This window comes from Ptychodera flava, chromosome 9 (assembly GCF_041260155.1).
Source record: "Ptychodera flava strain L36383 chromosome 9, AS_Pfla_20210202, whole genome shotgun sequence".
Taxonomy (NCBI): domain Eukaryota; kingdom Metazoa; phylum Hemichordata; class Enteropneusta; family Ptychoderidae; genus Ptychodera; species Ptychodera flava.
Genome location: NC_091936.1, coordinates 16,666,308 through 16,687,810, shown reverse-complemented (window position 1 = coordinate 16,687,810; position 21,503 = coordinate 16,666,308). Strand labels below are relative to the sequence as shown.

General features: G+C 38.3%; 1 protein-coding gene across 3 annotated transcripts in view; it reads left to right on the top strand.

Annotated features, from left to right (window-relative positions):
- LOC139140159 (uncharacterized) overlaps positions 1-21,503 on the top strand; it is a 70,902-nt gene that overhangs the window by 10,770 nt on the left and 38,629 nt on the right. The window contains exon 1 of one of the 3 annotated variants that reach the window (XM_070709217.1): positions 18,019-18,209. The exons of the other annotated variants lie outside the window; for them this stretch is intronic. The gene's annotated coding sequence lies outside the window, so the exon portion shown is untranslated. Of the gene's footprint in view, positions 1-18,018; positions 18,210-21,503 lie in introns of those variants that run through there. 3 annotated transcript variants of the gene reach the window in all.

Sequence of the window (21,503 nt, the reverse complement as noted above, 5' to 3'; positions counted from 1 at the left end):
AACCAACAAACCTTGTGTACTGTGAGTATAGCTAATGGACCGCACGAACTATCAATATTCCCGATGAGCACCTGCTAAAAGATTATCCCAGGACACCGTCGGTGGATCAAGTTGATACAAGGTCTAGCAAGTAGGTATAACACGCACTCGTGCAGAATTAGTTTGAAAATATTCTGAAAGAGGATGGATTAGTAAAAACTAGTGAATGGAAATATCTTGGGGACATGTATTTTAAGGTCCCACCTCATGGAAACTGTATGTTTACTATGAGGTCATGTAGGTGAGATTAATTGAAATAGATGTATGGTTGTAAGTAATCTGTTACTCGCATAGTGTATACGCTCTCCTTGCACGTACAGACGCGCACGCGTAGATTGATAGAGTCCCACACCTCAATGGTGTACTAATTCTATTGAGCCCATCTGATGTAAAGATATACTATACACAGAAGGACTTCGTGAATATGTTATAATTCCATGGTCGACTGCATATTTGGAAAGTTTGGAGTAAACATCTATCAGCAATGTATAGGGAATCCCATGGGTCATTATTGTGCCCCTTGCTGACTTATTGCTCGTATATGCGAGACTTTGTCTTGAATTAAATTCATGAAAATAGTTCTCAGTCGCGAAGTCTCTGGATTTGACATATTAAGATGCATCACTGACGTGATTGATATGAATAACTCTTAGTTTCATAGATTATCTTCATTTAAAATGTTCTTAGAAGGTATCGTGAGCACGTAGATGCATGTAGAAGTGTGTAATAATAATAATTTATTGTTTAAAGACCACTACACAAAACTGTCTCAGCGGTCTGTACAGTACAGTAAAAATTAAAAATATAAATTAAAATAGTAAAATGAAAAAGTAACAATCAAATTAAAACGATTCAGAAAGAAATTAAATAAAAAAATTAAATTTAAGATCATAAGAAAAAAATGTGAACTGGCATAAAAGACTAAAACCATACACTTTAAAAATCACACAGTCTAGTATAAGCAGTAGCAGTCGCGAAAAATAAAAGTTTTCAAAGATTTCTTAAATAAAACAAATTCCTTGACGATCCGGAGCTCAATTGGCAGACTATTCCAAAGTTTAGGTGCGTAAACGCTAAAAGCCCTGTCACCATATATTTTTGAAGGCTGCTTTCCATGATCTTTGATTGAAAACGGACAGAGTCTAACACCTGCACTGTTTCTTGTATTACGAACTGGACATTCAATACTTAAAAGTTCTGCTAGGTATGATGGCGCTGATTTACAATGAATTACTTTAAAAATAAGACACAAGATTTTAAAACGTACACGGTGTTCAATCGGAAGCCAGTGTAATTCCTTAAGTATGGGTGTAATATGACTGCTGAACTTCCGCCTGGTTACCAACCGAGCAGCAGAATTCTGGATGTGTTGAAGTTTGCTTAATTTGTATGCAGGTACTAGGTACACCATAAAATAAGCTATTACAGTAATCTAACTTTGATGAAACAAATGCATGTACCAACTTTTCAGTAGAAGACTGGTCTAATAATTTGCGAATCTTACTTATCCTCCAAAGTGAATTAGATGCGACTTTACAAACATGACGAATATGTTCATCCATGAGTCCGAAAGAGTCTAGCATCACACCAAGATCACGCACAGTAGTTGATGGTGAAATCATGGCCTCACCTACACGTACATTCATGGAAGTGGACTGTAATCTAGCTGTACTACTAGTAGTACGAGGTCTAAACCAAACCACCTCGGTTTTTCCATCATTCAGAGCTAACTTGTTAGCCATCATCCAATTGCGAATTTCATCCACACAAGCCTCTACACATGCAACAACGACAGAGCTGGCTAGGATGTCGCACGCAATATACAACCCTGAATCGTCTGCATATATTACAGTATTTAGGCCATGACGTGTGATGATGTCTTCAATCGGAGTCATGTACGAAGCAAACAACACGGGACCAAGTACTGATCCCTGTGGAACCCCATACTTCAAAATACATTTATCCGACACTAGAGATTTTACAGACACTTGTTGCGTTCTACCTTTTATAAATGATTCAAACCAATTTAAAACAGTCCCTTGTATACCAAATCTAGAACGCAACCTGCCTAAAAGGATGTCATGATCAATAGTGTCAAAAGCGGCTGACAAATCCAACAAAACTAAAATAACATTGTGGTGTTTATCAAGAGATAGCATTACATCATTGAGCATACGTACAAGAGCGGTTTCGGTGCCATGCTCCTCTCGATAAGCAGACTGAAAACGACCGTACAAGGAGTTGTCAGATAAATATTGATTTAGACGCAAAAATGCACATTTCTCCAAAAACTTGTCTAGGAAACTGCAGTTGGATACAGGACGATAATTCTTCATTACATTGCAATCAAGACCAATTCTTTTAATGAGTGGGCGAACTATAGCTGTTTTGCAGATATTAGGAAAAACACCAGAGGAAAATGAAGAATTTACAATACGAAGTAAAACTGGGGCTAATTCATCCTTGCATGCCTTAACCAGATGTGTTGGAAGTGGATCTAACTGACATGATTATGTAGATATGATGATTGTGTAGATATTTTATTCAATATAGAACCAATTGCGTTTGAATTGTAATTAAAATGTAACCATCATCTGCCGTGACTCACTGGGCGGCAAGTGTTGAACAGCATGTGCTCACACTTTTCGAAACAACTAACATCACCTGCGTTTTTTTACGACTGGAAACCCATATATCATTCCGTCATGGTTTTTGATTCAGTTGTTTTGTGATTTTGTACTTTGTGCCCGTATGGTTGTGCATGAATTTTGAATGTGTTTAAATAAATATATGGGTATTACTAGGGTTATTACTAGCTGCCTTTCCCTGTAACACTGTGACCGTCTGATTGGACAGGGAGAAACGTCCACTTACCGAGCCATCGCCCCAAATTATCGATTCTCCTTTTAGAATCGAGTGGGAAGGAACCTATATAAATAACGTCGTAGTGAAAGGAATATTGACAACTGCCTGCATTCTCAACGCGTATTATACACATTGTCAAATACTTCAAAGTGCCACGGACAGTTAAACAGTGGAGTGTTAGTAATTTTTCTCATCATTAGCCGTAATTCGATTTCGAAAATGTTATTTCAAAGCCAATTTTCCGATTACGCTTATTTTTGCCTCGCACAATAGACTGATGGAAAGCTGCGGTTGCATTATCTGAAGTGCAACTTCGGCATCAGTGTTTAATAAGATCATTTGATCGCCGCAGAAACGCTATCTAAGATGGAAACGTGAGATTGACTGAGTCTCGGGAATTGTGAAACTCAAGATGATGGAATTCTGTACGCCGAAAACAGTATCCATCAGATATATCGCCAAAGCCGATAAAAAAATCTATACAGAATGTGCGTTTGCGTATTTTTCGTCGCGATCTTTATGATCGTTGCCATGGCCACATACAAGTCTGTGTTCACTGATTGGTCAAAATTTGATGCATTCTCTCCCAAGTCTAAATGTGTAGAAAAATTACAAGAGTCGCTCAACATATTTTGTTTTATTCCCATCTTTTTATTTCGTCTCCCATTATTTTTTGCGTATGCTCTTTGCGGCTTCTGTTATTATTGGCTGAAAATCCGATTTCATCATCTTTAAAGGGAAACTGTCGTCGGAACTGCGCCCGTACAAGTTTCTTGTTTAAAATAATGTACTTCATACACAATATCTAGCTGCACCTCATCATCAGAGCTGCAACATTTATATTATACGATTTAGATTATGACAGACATGTTCCCCTTAACTTTCATCAATCACCATCGTACCTTGGATACAGTGTTCACATTGGTCGTATGGGTCTCATACGACCTTTGAGCACAGTCCCGGCGACTGTATCCCTTTAATACGTACATGGCAAATGGGAGTTGTGAAAGAACAATCGCTTATTGTTTGTTTGTCTTTTTGTTTGTTTATTCTTAAAATTTTTCTGATAAAATGCAGCAATTAAAACGTAACTTTACAGTACCCACCCATACCAACTGCGTGCCATAGCAAAATGTCCGCAGTATGTATAATGCAACACACAAAAAAAAAACCAGTGACGAGATTCAAACTGAACGTCTTGCCCTAGCAAGGGATTGTAAATGTAAGCAGATAACGCTTACGACAGTCGCAAATATTTGGAATATTCTATTTGTCAACTACTGTCTCGCCAGAATTAATCGTTTACATTCAAGTGACGTAGCGATACTTGACAGGATTTCAAGGCAGTCTAATGACCATACGTCATTGGCGACAGCGAACTCCAAATGTACGCATGGAGAGATAAAATCGCTGATCTGAACAATTTTGAAGTACATCCGTGTAATTGCACGTCTATCTACTATTTCCCTGATCATAGCCGATTTATCGGGTACATTGTCTCAACGTGTTCATTGTTGCGTCAGTCGATCAACCCCTACGATGTTATGTAGAGATCCAACCATACCAATGAAGACATATAAGATTGAAACAAAAAGGTTTTGAGTGGTTTAGAAGGCTTCATCGTACGTAGAATAACCTTACTTCCTGAGCGTGTTCTTCTCACTTGGCAAACACGTAATGGACTTACGTAAACGAAACCTACAGACGTATAGTTTCGGGATTGAAGCTTTAACAAAGCTTAGCTTTCTCGAGTTTTTTGTCGGCTTCATTCCTCTGTTCCAGGGTGTTTACGGTTTCTGTAGCTGTATATCTTAAAAATGGATTACATCTAAAGCTTCCAGGAGCAAATCATAACAAACTAAGGTCATCTCATACATATACAATTCATGAAAGCTTATTCTTTCACTAGTTCTGGTAACTTCTAGGGTTGCCCTAATCTTCTGAGAATTCGTGAATAATGTTTCCCATGTAAAATAAACCACCACCACCACCACTACAATCATCATCAGTATCATCATCATCATCATCATCATCATCATCATCATCATTATCATCATCATCATTCCAAAGAAATTTCTGTATGTGGCATATGTCTAGGAATAGATACTACCAGAAGTTTTCCCTACGACAAAGTGAGATTTATCGTGGAATGTTACGAGCAAACTGATTCCCATCGCCCTATTTTGACCTTACATGAGCCATAGACACTGCCACACGTATGTTTGCTAAAATGCACCCAGAGATATGTTTGATAGTACAACACTTTTCCAATTCCCATTGCAGAGATGAGTATGTAACACATTGTTCACTGTCCCAAAGGGATCGACCATCAGATCTTGATAGCAGTGATCATGCAACGCTAAAATAAGAACAAAAGTCGCTTTCAAAGGTTTTGTATCCGAGCTGTTTTTGGAAAAAGAATATTTTCATGTGAAAGGTCATCCGAGAAAAAAGTGCAGAAATTTAATGGGAAGAGTCAATGACATACAAATTCCCGAAAATTGTCATATTTAATTCAAGCGCGAAAAAAAACCATATTGTCGACATTCTAATCTCCTGCAAGATATTATCGTACATCCTAATTACAATGCTATTAAAGCATGAATAATGAACGTCTCAAAATTGATAGACCATACATCCGTCAAGGAAATTTTTACCTTCCCCTTTTAAAATCAAGTGATACACACGGGTTTCTGCGAATTAAAAACTTATTTACTAGTACTCTTCTCAGAGATCCGAATAGGTCTAATTTACTACCACTAAGAATACAAAATTGCTGCCATTATGTATGCAGAAATACAATAGTGAGTTATCGCGAAAACACGGACGTGGTTTTTTTTTGTAGATTTGAGGAATGGCTTTGCAAAACACTCTTAATAAGAAAGGAACGGTCACATTTTTGGAGAGGTTTTGGTGACAAGTTGTCTTCAACCTGATTTTTACCAGTAAAAATAGTTTGTTTTAACGAGAATCGTACACACGATTGGAACTAATTTGGGAGAATCGGATCATTAAATTTTTCAAATTTCTAAAAAGTGTTGGGTGCTGTATAGCTGAATGTTGCAGTGTTAAAAATTACACATAAAACAAGTGCATTGCTTGCAAAGAAAATCAGATTAGCTTACATTTGCAGATTAAATCGACATATAGTTCACTATCCAATTGTTCCAAATTAGTTCCAATCGTGTTCCTAACTGTTACCGATCAAATGATGATTAAGTAGAAACGATATTACCCACAACAGATATGCCGATCTTGGCCACTTTCCCATGACCTTATAACGATACTTTTATCGGGTATGCGACCATTTGAGTGTCAATTTGTCTTGCTTCTGTGCGTTCTCTGTGGACAAGATTTCTGAATTATGTCACAGTGGAGTTTACGATACAAGATCTCTAAAAAGTAGAATTTTCAGACTGACATCTGTTCAGCATTCTTCGCTTTTTTTTAGCGGACTGATTAAGTCGAATGTGCCACACGTAGATGTTAAACTAGACAATTAACACGCATGCGTGTTTGCACAACTCGCTGTGACATAACTCTCGTTGCATCGAAGTAATGAGCTGTGTACTTCCGATGAAACAGCTTTTCTCGGTAATTCTAATATCAGTTACTCTCAGAAGGAAAAAAGTGATCAATTCCTGTAATTGGAAAACATCGCCCAAGTCTGGAAACCAAGCAAATGAAAATAATTCTTCATCATTTGCATCCGCATCCATTGTGGATACTAATTTCCATTTTGCATTTTCCCTACGGAGATTAATTTATACAAGACAGTGTTTCAGGCTTTTTAGAATCCCCTGATGCTTTTACAGCGACCCGGTGAACTCAGCCGACAACACGGTGGTGTCACGTGTTGTCTTGTTCTGGTATCCGCTAGCAACATGAATGTCTGTCATCTAATTGTCCGTAGCATGACCAACATTTTACGGAATGACAGTTGCGTTCTGTGAATCTTGAGTTTTTGTTGAAGAAATGCCTTTGTGCGCGACTACAGTGCAGTGCGTACTTGCTATCCGATAGATAGGAAACGGAACAACATATGTGATAAACATCACAGCTTTGAAGAAATCTCCATTCCCATCTAATTGCATATTCAAAGGTAGCACGACATGTACTGCCTGATACTTATATACGAAGGGTAATATACATTTAACTACATCGTTTGCAACCATATACATTTAGGTAGAATGCTTAGGGACAGGTATTCTGAATATTCAATGCTTTTTTGGTGTTTCACTTGTGGGGACTCATTTGGAAGCTCTTGAAGTATATGAAGTTTTCATTGGCTTAGTTTTGAAAAATATAAGAATATTTATTATACCATTAACACAAGGATGGCAGCCATTTTGAATTTCAAATATCGGTAAACGTTGGGAAATTTGTTTCCATAGTACCGAAATTTTCACCTTGAATCCTGGCATTTTTGTTGTTGATGAGAGTACGGTTGAAAGTTCCCTTGATGAAAGTTGGAGCAAAAGTTCAGGTATTTCATTTTCGAGACGTGAATCTACGAATTTGGCGCGCATTTTGCTCCCAAAACAGTCTGAGCATTTAAGAGCGTTCAATTTTAAAACAACTTAACAAGTTTTTAAATGTCGGCTTTTAAACTGGAAACGGGGAAGAACGAAAATTTGCCTATGGAAATTTGACAGTGTCTGTACTATTTTCAATATCAGTTTATAAAATGCGCCTTGGGGACAGATAGTAGTACTCTCAATTTTTTACAATACGTATCTGGTCTACCGCTTTAAATTTGTGTGCTCATTTTGAATCTCTTGGAATATGTAAAGTTTTAATCTTTTAGTTTTGTTATTATCGGAAACTTGATTTTTCCCACAAAGTGACAGGTGATGGCCGCCATTTTGAATTAAAAATTGTCGATGAATGTTAGGTTATTTGTTTCTTTAGTACCAAAATTTGCACGATAACCCCCTGATTTTTATTATTGATTTTGAAAGAAAATGTTTGAAAATCTCCTTAACGAAAGTATGAGCAAAGTTTAAGTTTTTCAGTTTCAAGGCGCGTACAACCTTAAGACTTGGTTCTCAGCTTTCCGAATTTGTCTGTACACTGAATATATGTATTTTGAGGAGCGTTATACATTTCTGACAGATTCTAAGCAAGGAAGATCAAAGATAGTCATTGATACTCACGCTGTTAGCTTACAGCTGTTACAGAGAATTTTAGACGACGACACCAAGTCATCATGCACAGCAAATACATTTAGATACCCTACGGTAGAACAGTCTCACAGTTTCTGGTCAGCAGTCCAAAATAAATTGAAAACTCACTCTTTGATGGTTCAGCTATCAAACTTAGTGACCGAATTGGCCATCGAGTGTGTCGCAAAAGTGATATTCGCCTTTGAAGCTGAGAACACGTGACGTCACGAGACTAAACATATTTTATTAATGAATTTGGGATTTGAAGTCTCGTTAGCCAAAATAATGCTTTAAAAAACAACGGGGAGTTCTTTTATCTGTTCGCTTTCCTTGATTTATTTACGTCTTTGTGCGTTGTTAGATATTCTATGTCAACGTAACCTGCCTGTGGCATCAGTTAAAACTACTGCCCGACCATCCGTGTTATTATTTGGACCATCACTCACTCGCTCTAGGAGTTCCTAGACTAGTTACTAATAAAGAACTACCGCCAACAACGTAACATCGCTGGTATTCCGTGCCTTCCTAAGCGACTCCGCCGTCTCAAGACATAATCAATGATTGAAAAGTCTTTGGATACGACTCGGACACCTTAGGTTGAGATAAGGTGTTGTATCATATTACAACTATAAGACGGTAATCTTTTGCAGATCTCGACGAATTTATCAAAAATATTCAGTAATCTGGTTCACCCAAACGTGCCGCTAGTCGCCCACATCCCTCATACAAAGACATGACGAATCCGCTCGTTTCCATGGAATCGGCATGTCGATCCCGCCTCCCTTTACTCCAAAACCGAACTTCGTACGTATCGATATCAAACAGATTCTCTGCTCGCTCAGGAAAATATTTCCATAACTTCTGATGTCCACTACGTGAAAAGACAGGAAATGTGACAGACGGTGAGTTCGTGTGCACTGCACCCGATCATGAATCAGGACAGCTCTGAAGCTGGCAGTGACCCATAAGCGTGTCAAGACAGAAATCATACACAGCGGGTGGTTAAGTGGGTCAGTGATTTTTTGTGTCATGCTAATAAATCGTAATATCTATGGTAGAATTAATGTTCACAACAAAACGAAACACTTCAATACAACACTATGTATATACGTAATAGTATGTGGTAAACATACAATGTAACTTCTATATTCAATAATCATAACTTAATTCAACATGATATATTACATTTGTATAATTATACGTATGTATACAGTATATATATATATATATATATATATATATATATATATAATATATATATATATATATATATATATACGGTAAAAAATGATAACAAGTAGAACACAGGACTTAGGCGTTACTCAGAGTTTCACGCTACATGTGCTCTCTGTAGCGATCATCAGACCATATATATATATATATATATATATATATATATATATATATATATATATATATATATATATATATATATATATATATATATACATGTTTAACTATACGCATGTACATCCATCTATTTATATGTACAAAATATAAAATATGTATGTACATAGCATACGTCATAATATATATATATATATATATATATATATATATATATATATATATATCATATCACATCGTATCATGTTGTGTCGCGCTTAATGATTTATGCGCGTTCTTGTTTGTTTTTTCAAAAAAGACTTTGCTTGTCAGTGGTGTATAGTAGGTCCGATATTTCTCCTAAAAAGCACAAAAAGACTCAAAGGTGGGAAAAGTAGTTTCATTCCATGGGAAGGCTAGAGAAAAAAGACCCATGATTTAACAATATGATAGATTTCTTCTTGCGATTACAAATTCCTTGATTACATTTCATCTTTCCAGTTCGGCTGTTTCGTCTGTGTTTTGTTATTCTGGTTTTGTTTTTGTTTTTATCAATTGTTATGATTTTGATTATGTTGAGTTTGTTTCTTCTGCAGGTCTGCTGTAGCTCTGATTGTTTGCTTATTTATTCCCTTTGTGTTTTTTGTTTTTGTTTGAATTTCTGTGAACAACAGTAGGAATGATGGACTATAATTATGAGTTACGTTGTCTTGACTGTAGTTTCCGTACCATTTACGAACGAGGCGGCGTCAGTCACGTGACCTGACCTAACCTAACTGTTATCTGACCTGCCCTGCCCTGACCCGACCAGATCTAGCTGTGACCTGATCTCACCTAACCTGACTTAAATGTGACCTAACCTAACCTGACCTGTTGACTTTAAGCATGCGCAGCAGTATACTAGTAAAGAGTTGACCCGCCTATCATAAACGGCACAAAAGATGGATTTAACAGGGATTTGAGTTCTGAAACACATGACGCGAAAGCTTAATTTCTCATTTATCAGTGCAGTTCACCCGTTCGACACTTGTACAGTGGTCTTTAAAACGGGGACAAATCTCTTAAGGGCGACGTTAAAAGAAATTGAATCAAATGTACTAAGACGGCATGAGAGGGGATGCGATGATAAACCGCTCAATTAAACCAGAGCAGGTTGAACACAGTACCCGCTTAGTTTGACCCTGTCAAAGGAGCCGTCACGACTGTTAATGGATCAGACGGCTCGTCGTTAGAAGACTCCGAAGTTTACGATCCAATCAACGGCAGTAGCCTGGTTTATTGCCGTGAGTGGGCTAGATTGACGATGGTTGTGGGGTGAATTGACGATGGTTGCTCTGCACTTTGGTGGTGGAAGAGCGATTCAGTTTGACACCATTCTTCTCAATACATGGGAAAAGCCACTAATTTTACCGCTGCACGAGAGCATCCCTAATTAGCCCCCTAACGCTAATATAGAACAATTTAATATTTCATTATGTTGGGCGTCGTCAAATGCCTTATACACCACTTAGTTTGGCCTCCTTATCGACAACGCTCGTGTGATACAGGACCATGACACGATGAGTTTTCACGTCTTGTCGTCTTTAATAGGATTGTTCGGTTATGTAGAATAAACATACACCCTTGCTTCTAATTCTAATCTCGGCTAGGCCCCTGGATGTGTAGATTTTCCAAGCATTGATTTGCATTATGTAATATATTGCCGATGCTTGGCGACATCGCAGCGCTTGTAAACAGTAAAACACATCTAAGGTAATAACCGTAAAATTCAATAACCAATCATTTCTTTCGGGTATAGAGCCGCTTCGAATCAACTGTGGGTATGGAATTGAACACATTTCAGGATTTGCATATGTCGCTAACACCATAAAGGTAATGTGTACAAAAGATAATTTCTTTACCTTTTTCTCCGAAATTTCGGCAAATTCGGTAATGTGAAGAAAGCACGTTATTTACTTGTTCAATATTCGATTCTGAGAGGGATTTCAGAGCGCTCTTATATAAATTTGAGGCAAATATGTCCGTCAAATATTTTGTACCCCAGATTATATTATCGCTGACGCTGGTCAGTATGACATAAATTCCAATAAATGCGATGATGTCAAGGAAAAGTCGTCTTTATGACATTTTCGAAAATGGCGGTCTCCGATTATTTGGCAACGTAATGGGAGATTTCTTCACAGCTGGTTGTCTTTCATATCTCCTTAAGTCGCGATCCCAGTGTAGAGATCGTGACAATAGAGTGCCTCCAACGCCGGTGTGACGAGGAGTTCATTGCATATGTGATATGAGAGAGAGAGAGAGAGAGAGAGAGAGAGAGAGAGAGAGAGAGAGAGAGGGGGGCAAACAGAGATAGACACAAAGACAGAAACAGGTAGAGTTGGCTAGTCTGCGGAATGAAAACATACGTTTCTGCGTTCTCTGTACTGCAGTATAACCTTGAGTGACACCTATAGAGTGTCGGTGGTTGTCGCAATACGACAACAACATGGTGAATACGTTTATTCAAAGTGATTCAAATGGACTCTGATGATTGCCATTTCAGTTGGCGAACATTTGTAAGCAAAGTGACACAATTTAATACTCAGGCACGAAAATGGGGAAACAAGTGTGTCTCAATTGTTGTTTTTCGCGCCAATCCAAGATACCTTGTTTTCAAACCCGTCCTAGAGGGCGTAACAAATCTATCGAAACCGTTGCAAAACATTTATGAAGTGGTGTTTATTAGAAGAGCATCGTCTCTTCTTTGTGCACTGATTGAAATCACAGAACTGCCCCAACAGCCCATATCTTCGGTTTTAAAGAACACTTGTACACCTATAGCGTGTCTTAGAAACTGATGCGTACGAAGGATGTTTGCTGTAAAATTGTGCATGTATACTAAATTTCACGGGTATGCTGCAGACAGTGACATTTGAAACCCTTCGCACCAAGACAATCTGACAAACCAGTGTCGGTATTATATATATATATATATATATATATATATATATATATATATATATATATATATATATATATATATATATATATATATATATATATATATATATATATATATATATATATATATGGACTCCGATGATTGCCATTTCAGTTGGCGAATATTTGTATGCAAAGTAACACAATTTAATACTCAGGCACGAAAATGGGGGAAACAAGTGTGTCTCAATTGTTGTTATATATATATAATATATATATATATATATATATATATATATATATATATATATATATATAGTGTGTGTGTGGTATGTGTGTGTGTGTGTGTGTGTGTGTGTGTGTGTGTGTGTGTGTGTGTGTGTGTGTGTATGCATATTTTGTTAAAGAAAAGGTTTCTGAAAAGTCAAAGTTTTTAAACAAATAACTTTTTTCTTGCATTGGCTCGGAGGGGTGGGATTGTTTTGTCAAGCTACCTTACCGGACATTTACGCCTTGATTCAATTCCAGGAAGCGATGGAAACGATTTGAGTCATCAACCTTTTGCGGCTGTACAACGCTTTCGCGAGCCGTACTGCCGAATCAGCAAACGAAGCCGCACAATAGCGTGTTTGTTGAAAATATGATCATCCGTGGCGATCAAGTGAGACGGAGAGCATTTGGGTAGGTATAGCGGAGGGGGGGGGGGGTGAGGGAGGCGTGTTTATGCCAAAAAAGCGCGAAACCGACGCTGTGAAGCCCTTGCAGTTCTATTCACTAGTCGTACTGATTTGTAAAGACCCTCGTTGGATTTATCCAATATGCTATTTCCAAGAATTCAGCCGTAACAGAAAAACGACGGTAATTGATTTGATATTGTTAAAGTAACATGTTTTACGGACTTTCAAAACGGAAAGCAAATACGAGGCGAAAGAAATCTATGAAGTCACTTTTTTTTGCAATCAGCATTTATTGAATTGTATTATTTGCTCGGACACAGGCATTTCTATCAAGATAAAAATGCAGCATTCAAAAGTAAAAAAATAGTTCCCGTCGTGCTTTATGATATTGATAACGATGAAGATGGTTTTTTGGGTGATTGTGATGGTGACCATGACGACAGTGACGACGCTAATAATGATGATACTAGCCACTGTTGTCACGTGGCTGTTGTTTTTAAAAAAAGCGAAATCGGAAATAGGAAACCAGTGATTGACAGCATCAGTTTCGGATCCGGTGTGAAGACAATTTTACTGACGCATGACCTTTGTAAATTCGAAAACCAGGGATAATATTATATCAGTTGCCAACTTCGTTTGAATACTAGTACTTGCGGAAAACGCTCCTATATTCAACGGTATAAGCCTTAATTTTATGCTCTCTCAATCTCTCTCTCTCTCTCTCTCTCTCTCTCTCTCTCTCTCTCTCTCTCTCTCTCTCTCTCTCTCTCTCTCTCTCTCTCTCTGAATATTTATATATGTATGTGTGTAATACACACACGACAACACACACACAAACACACACACACACATATACATACATATATATATATATACATAAATATATATAAATATATATAATATATATATATATATATATATATATATAATATATATATATATATATATATATATATATTTAAGAGGATCATCGATCATGAAATTTAGCAGAATGGCATTTTCCTTCTAATTTCAGGTGGGGGTGAGAAAGCGGCGAGATATTCTGTTTAATTGCGTGTTGAATATTGCGTGTGCTCTACAGATAAGCATGATGGGAATGTGGATCCGATTGCGATTTCACAGAATTCGAAATCGAAAATTGACAGCCTTGCGAGAGGATTCTGTGACGTAGAATGCATATGACAAGTTAATGGCCTTCAGCGCTGCCTGTGAGGGAGACACGCGTTGAATTTAATTAACGTACTGTGCGAAAGACTACTCGTCTTATGATGAAAAGGCATCCTTAGAATCGTTGTTTTTGTAGAATCTCGACAAAGGTGTACTTTGTTCATATTCTTGAGACAAGGTCATTGCCTCGCTCTCAAAAAATATGCCATTTTTTTATTTCTGGTGCTTTGTTTGTTTTCTGATGACTTGTTCAAAAATCCCGATTTTAGTGTGAGTTCAACATTTTCCATGATGACAGGGTGGTTAACTATTCATGAACCACGGCAGGTATTCTTGACCTTGACATAGACATTATCAACGGTCTCTATCACACTTACAAACAGCCCTTGGATAGATGGATGGACTGGCAATACCTTTTTTCGTACTTCAATGTAGCCTTGACAATCAAAGCGGTTCCTTGCAACATTTTAACACTGAGAATACGGGGGCTTCGGCAGTACAGTGAAGTGCCTATATGTCCGCCTCTCTCAGATAAGGCCTCCGGGGAACACGTAAAGCTTCCGGGGGAGATGCATACCGCTGGCAGCGAGATGACGTTTTTCACTCTGAACCCGAGGTATGCCTCCGGCTCTAAACGCAAATTCGAACAGGTACCATACGCTACCTACTGACTCCTCCCGCCACCGTAAGTTCTGTGGGAGTGAAAATGCCGTCACTCTGCCCAATGGCGATGTCAATAAACAAATAGGCTTACACGGTTGTAATATGGTCATTTTCCGTGAAAATTATTTAAAGCCCCTTTGCAGATACATCACTTTTCTATTGAAGATCTTTTTAGCCGCAAGATGGCAGTGTCAATTTGAATCTTGCCGAGATACCTTACCGTCCAAGGACATTCCCAAGCAAGTAGGAGGACATAAACGTCAAATGCCTTCAAACGTCCTTGGATCGACCTGCAATCGAATCATGGAAAGATTGGGTGGAGATATTTGACTCCAACATTCAGACACAAAATTCCAAGTCAATTTCATTGACGCATTTCTATTAAGTTGGAAGTAATCGAATGTCCAGTCGTGTTAGTTACATGCGTAGACCTTTGAATGAATGAAAACCCATTATAAATCACGGACTGAACTGTTGTCTGGGGAACTTTGAGTATTGTGATCAAATACAGGGAATGAGACTCAGTACTAAATCTTATCTTATCTTTCCTCCCTCTCTCTCCCCTCTCTCCCCCCTCTCAGTGATCGAGAAGTCCCGAGGCTTCTCAACAGAGCGAACATGATATGATGGCGTGAGTATTCTTTATGCGGTGAACACGGTGAAGATATTAACTGTGTTGCCATTGTAAAGTCTGAATGAACGGCATCAAGGATGAAACTGACAAGGCTTTACCCAATTTCCGTAAATGTAAGATCGAGCGCTAATACCAGTAGGCCTATGACCAATAGAATCCTTACAAGCCCGAATAGCAACTAGGGTGAATAGCATTCTGATTATCGCGCTCGGTGAACTCTGGCAATTGATCGCAGACTCCGATTAAAATCTCTGCAACACCAAAAACGGGATCGTAATCCATCGATATCGTGAGGTGTGTCATTGTGTGGGGTTACAGTTAACCCCTGGTTGTCAAAATTGCGAGTTTTGAATGAACCTCTATTCTGTGTACATCACTGAACAAGATAATGTGGGCAACATTAAGCATGGTTAGACGGATTGTACGATGGTAAAAGCACCGTGTGTATTAATACATCGTACTTGAATGCCCTAGCTTGCTTTGAAACTACTGATGAGCTTATAGATTTTTTCAAGATGGCATTTACAGAATTGCTTGCTGACATAAGGTGTCGCAAATTAGGTATTTATATGTTTGTAATGTGACCCGAATACCATTATCTTTTAATTTTAAATGTATGTATGTATGTATGTATGTATGTATGTATGTATGTATGTATGTATGTATGTATGTATGTATGTATGTATGTATGTATGTATGTATGTCTGTCTGTCTGTCTGTCTGTCTGTCTGTCTGTCTGTCTGTCTGTCTGTCTGTCTGTATGTATCTATGTATCTATGTATCTATGTACGTACGTACGTTTCGATGTATGTATGTTAGTAAAACGAAAGAAAGAACCTTTCCAAATACATAACTCATTCTACAATGTAATAAATTTAAAGAATGTAACGAGGGGCATCATTTAGCCGGCACTATTGGCGCACTATTCGCATCGCTGTATAGAAGTTCATAGTATGCATTACATGTATGAATAGATTCTATTGCACCGAAAATTTAGTCATTGAAAAAGCCCTCCTGGTATTTTGTTGCATAAAAGCTCGTGTTCGATGTTTTTAAATGACATATGGGCTGAAGTTAGAGAAACGTGGCTAATTTTCCTCGGTAGGTGCAAGAAAATTGATTTCGTTCCTGTATTAAGAGTGCCTGATTGCTAGACTTCCAGTAATTTAAAACGTCTTCGAAACCTTGCTGGATACAATTTGTTCCCGGGACAGCGTTGAAGAGATATCACGTTTTACAGAACAACATGCTACACACGCTGAGGTGGAAAATCTAACCCAGGGAAGAAAATTTGAGCAGACTGCAACAAAGGCGACATTGTTGTTTGAAGAAAAAAATTTAATGCCAGAGGCGTGATAAAATCGCAGTGGATCCAGATTCGTTTCCAGGTTTGCGATAAAATGCATGTTGGGCTATGTATGGAGACTCTGCACTAACGATTTCATTGTTGTGACGGCTTTGAACGTATCAAATCAGATTACACGCGTGTTTCTCTATAGAAATATTATAATCCGTGTTCAGAAAAGTGAACGGAATCATTCTTCACGAATACGGTAGATAATGTGACCGCAGTGTACTTAAAAATTAATGGATTTTTTACAAAACGATGGGCTTATACATTGTACGTATGTACTTATGTATATATGTATGTATGCGGATGGATGGATGGATGGTTGGATGGATATACGTATGTACGTATGTACGTATGTATGTATGTATGATGTATGTATGTATGTATGTATGTATGTATGTATGTCTGTATGTCTGTATGTATGTATGTATGTATGTATGTATGTATGTATGTATGTATGTATGTATGTATGTATGTATGTATGTATGTATGTATGTACGTATGTATGTATGTATATACGTATGTGTGAGGTTCAAGATCAGCTTTAGTAGAATGCCCGCCACCAAAGCAGAGCTAGATAAACTAGTATTTATACAAAGATAAATCAGTTTACATTCGCGCTGCAAATTTTGTTTCATATAGTCAGTAAATTGCTACACTGATATTGGCATGGACAGAAACCATTCTAAATATGATGTTATCACTATCAGCCAAATATATGCAAATTCCCAGAATTCTCTCAGGTGCCAATGCGTCAAACAAAAGGCTATCTTCAACGACCCATCTCCAAACATAACATACACCAACTCACACTTTGAACTTCACCAGTCGGACCATCAACAATATATCGCTTCTACTGTCTACAGTCGAACACAACCACCCGACCTGTGCAGCCATGCGAAACAAATTTATAGTGGGAATGTAAACTTGTTTATCCTTGTGAAAATAGTCATGTATTTGTTTTGTGTATGTATATCACTGTTGAATGTTGGAATGGCCTATATATATATATATATATATATATATATATATATATATATATATATATATATAATATATATATATATATATATATATATATATATGCCATTCCCACATTCAATAGTGATCATAATGGCTTCGATTTAACTAGAAGGTGTGTAAAATTTAGTACATCACTATGTGTCCTGCCACCCCTACTGTATCATAAACTAGTCCAAACAACTCGGCGCAGATTTCTTGCTTCATTCGGTGTGAACACATGTCAACGGCAAGGACGATGGGAAACCGTCGTCGCTGCATGTACGTCCTGCGGAATTCGGGAAAGCGAATCAAAACCAGTGCCGCTTGACGATCACAATGTCGCCATCGATTTAGCCGGTGGAGTTGGGCGTCCCTGCTGTGCATCGACCAGTTTCACGGTAAAAAGAGCTATTTGCTTTCTAACCGATATCACGCACTTCACTTTTCTGACTGATAAACATACACTGTACTGCATTTCGTCGACTGTGTAGAACAGTGACGGGCTTGGCACATTCTCGCTTGCCAGAGCAATGATTTCCGCTCCGCTGACCTGCGCAAAAATCAAGGTAGCGCTGAGCTGTTGCCGTAAAGAGGCGCGTGGTTTACGACGATGGCTTGGCAAAGCGATGCTAAAGCGGAAATGATTGTTGCTCTGCCCTGATGGCTCACCGCAAACCCCTGCGAACACAGGCTAAGCTACAGAATAATTGGACAATAGAACATGTACAATAGCGGGCTGGTTGGGATATATCATTTTCCTTAATCTAGACGTCCTTGCTATTCTTACTGTGATTAAGGTACCAGGATAATTTCCCCGGTTTTTCAGCCGAGGAAATTTTTTATGCTATCTCAGCCAGAATAACTGCAGCATTTACAGTTTGCCCGATAGTCGGATTTCAGGGAAACGATAGACATTCCTAGTTGCCGAAAATAGAGTTTTTACCTTCGTTTGACCTTGGTGTTGCCCTATATTAATAATAGATTTGATTCAATTGTTAATTTTTTATTCATTTTTAGCCGACAGGGTATGTCGTTCCATGCACATAGTACTTGATAACTTTCAACGCCAAGTTTCAAGTTCGGGCAGCATTGTGTTTTTACCGTGATTTTACAAAAAAGACGAACCTTTACTGTTTTCAACCAATCAATACTATTATTTACACTGACGTCATGCGTGTGACGATCACCTTTTGTTACAGCGACGTTTGGAAGCTACTCTGCCTAAAGCCGTTGCAAAAACACCGGCGGTTAAAATGTCTGCTTTCGTAATATCATGCTTCGACCCCGCTTCGACTCGTGTAGAAAGAATGCGTGTATACGAATGAGTTCACAGACTTTAAAAACTTACTCGTTTCATGAGTGGGTGTATAGAGTAAACATAATGATCCTTCGAAATTTGAGCAACTGTGGTCTTGGAAACCCGCAACGCTCCATCTGTCATTTCCGAATGCCCTTGGGCGAGATAGAAGTTCCTCTCTCCCGATTGTCAGCAACAATGGTACAAAAACGTCATTCACCAATGGCCGCGCTGTCGTCCTCGCTCTGTACATCTGTCACAATCATTACCCAAATTTACGTTTTTATTCCCCCCAAACTAAGCTAATGTTGGTCTTAATCACGGCCCGGCTTCTCGCATGACGTCGCCTGTTTTTTTGTCAAAACCGCCCGAGGGAAAAAAATGTGACCCGCCTTTTTTTTCTGATTTGTGCGGATACCGTCTCATGACTTATCCTACTATACTGTTGGATGCCGCAACGAAAGATATATGAACTCACGTACTTGCTTTGATTATGCCCGGCAGCATGATAAAGCTATAAAATATCGTTCCATTATATTTAGTCTTAGTTTTAGTTTTATACTGGTAACGGCCAGACAGGTGCCACACTTGTTCTTTTTCCAAGGTTAAAGGACCAGTAGCTGTAACTTTCGGCGGTATTTTTTTCACTTTTTTAATTGTCAACTACAGTGTCTTGTTCAACTGCCGAAAGCCTGTTGAGATATACAGTAGTCAGCTTGTCGATTTAGCCTGTACATGTGTAGAATGCATGGTTTTATTGACTAGTGAATTCTGGTCCGGATTTTAATCCATGAGTAACCAATAACAGTCATTTTACATGTATAGACAATGTGTTGATAATCTAAATAGTAGCAGCTGTTTCAGCATGCTCTGGGGAGTAGAACAAGAACTTACACTTGACATGCAAATTGAAAAACTGAAAAATACTTCAAACTTACAGCTACTGTTCCTTTAAAGGTATACAGTCACCTGTAATCCAAGTATGCCCATATATGGTCAAAGGGGCATTCCTTGGTATTCAAAATGTCCATGTGAGGGCGCTGTTTTTAAAAAGCGGCCACCCACTTAAAATCTGTGATTGGTTAGATTTTCTCTTTCCATGGTAACTGTGGCAAATTGGAACATGTGACAGTATACCTTTAATCCCCTACCGTTCAACACAGTGTGACATTGCGAAAATGCCCCCCCCCCACCCCACCCCCTCCCCGGTTGCAGTGTATTTAAAAATTTTAGCATTACGCGTACAATTCATAACCGGTGGCCAGTGCTTGGTATACAAGACCGGTAAGTAAGCGATATTAATTTTTTGGAAAGAGAGTCTTTCTAAGGCGCCAGATCTGCAGTCTTACAAATAGCAAATTCAACATTTCACTCTGGACTGAACGAAGGAAGACCAACGTCACTGAATATATGTGTGGAACACAGTGCTATTCAACGCGGCGTTTTCCAACGACATATTCGCTCGTAACCTACATTGAGTTCACACTCATCAAATTTAACTGAAATGCGGGGGAACCAAATGATCATTGCGTTTACGATCACATCTGGCACGCTTGTTTCACACACAATTCCCTGGTGATCTTTTATATTCACTGTTGGGCGTAGATTGGCACACTGTCAGTTACGTTGACGCAAATACCAACATATATAAACAAGAAATCATAAATTACAGATGTGAAGATAATTTTATCGGTATATACAGACTGCGCATATTTTATTTAAAATGCGTGTAATAAGCCCCACCCCCCCACACACACACACACTCTCTCTCTCTCTCTCTCTCTCTCTCTCTCTCTCTCTCTCTCTCTCTCTCTCTCTCTCTCGCTCTGTATATACAGTGTATATACAACTGCGCAGGTATATACAGACGTTTAAAAATGCGCGTAATTAATATATCTAGATAACATTAAATGAAAAAAACGACCAAGGACGCTTTTTCCGATCCGCCAAGGACGAATGCAAATATAACTGACATCAACATTTGCTTATTTCCATGTATATTTCTTGTAACCTTCACATGACCTTGCTTATGCCTTTTCTATCACGCTTGGGTGATGAATCGCACACAAAGCTGACGGCCTGGCCTTTGTCTAAGTTGTCTCTGTTATGTTATTTATACGCTTCTGATGAAACGTACAACGCATAAGTTTCAAACATCTGTCGTCCCGAAGGACTAGTCGTCTTCACACCTGATGCAAGCAGTCCTTGAGAAGTGGCAAATGATCTCACTTTTGACAGTGTCTGAAACGTTTTGTTGATTAGAAAAATAACAATTTGATCGTATATCATGTACCTTTACTCGCTATTGTCAGCAGTAACGACGCGACAGAATGTATTTCACTATATATAAGATCATGTATGGATAGTATATATATATATATATATATATATATAT